Source organism: Nannospalax galili, unplaced genomic scaffold (assembly GCF_000622305.1).
Source record: "Nannospalax galili isolate Female #2095 unplaced genomic scaffold, S.galili_v1.0 scaffold146, whole genome shotgun sequence".
Classification (NCBI taxonomy): Eukaryota; Metazoa; Chordata; class Mammalia; order Rodentia; family Spalacidae; genus Nannospalax; species Nannospalax galili.
This window is the reverse complement of record NW_008357929.1, coordinates 4,146,035-4,146,753: the sequence shown is the minus strand read 5'-3', so window position 1 is coordinate 4,146,753 and position 719 is coordinate 4,146,035. Positions and strand designations below refer to the sequence as shown.

Below are 719 nucleotides of genomic sequence, written 5' to 3'. Positions count from 1 at the left end.
CTTCATTTTAGAATATATTGTTCCTTGCAGAAAGACTCATTGTTTTTGCTACTAACACTGAGATGTTAGCGCATGCATCTCTAATCTGTATGCATCTGATTATTACTAGTCATAATCGGTTGCACTCAGACCCTTGGCACCTGTGTATGTCTATAAAGTCATCCAGTAGATTTCAATAGTAATGTTTATCACCTCTACTAATTAACATGACATAAATTCTCATGCTCCCGCCTCAAATATAATTCATTTTTTAAAATTTGTTGATTTTGTGTGTGTGTGTGTATATATCACACAGAACATCCCAAACCATCTTATTCAACTATACACCCACTTCCCAGATGGCATCCTCCCATAGCCTCCCTCCCCCCAACTAAAGCCCTTATACTCTGATATCCCTGCTTCCGTCTGCTGTGTTCTCCATTTTTAAAAATTTGTTGATTTTTTATGTGTGTGTATATCACACAGAACATCCCAAACCATCTTATTCAACTATATACCCACTTCCCAGATGGTGCCCTCCCATAGCCTCCCTCCCCCAACGAGAGCCCTTATACTCTGATATCCCTGCTACTGTCTCCTGTGTTGTCAGCACCCCCAGCCATTCCCCACTACTTGTCCATCTGGTGAATCTAGTCAGCCTATCTAGAGGTCTTTGTTTTAGGAGGGTCAGCTGTTCCTCATCTAGCAGCAATCAGTTGTCAATATTCCTTTAGATAAGA

The 719-nt window shown here is 40.8% G+C and overlaps 1 protein-coding gene across 1 annotated transcript in view; it reads left to right on the top strand.

Annotated features, from left to right (window-relative positions):
* Positions 1–719, top strand: part of Dnah9 (dynein axonemal heavy chain 9) — a 430,757-nt gene that overhangs the window by 214,277 nt on the left and 215,761 nt on the right. The gene's annotated exons all lie outside the window — the stretch shown is intronic.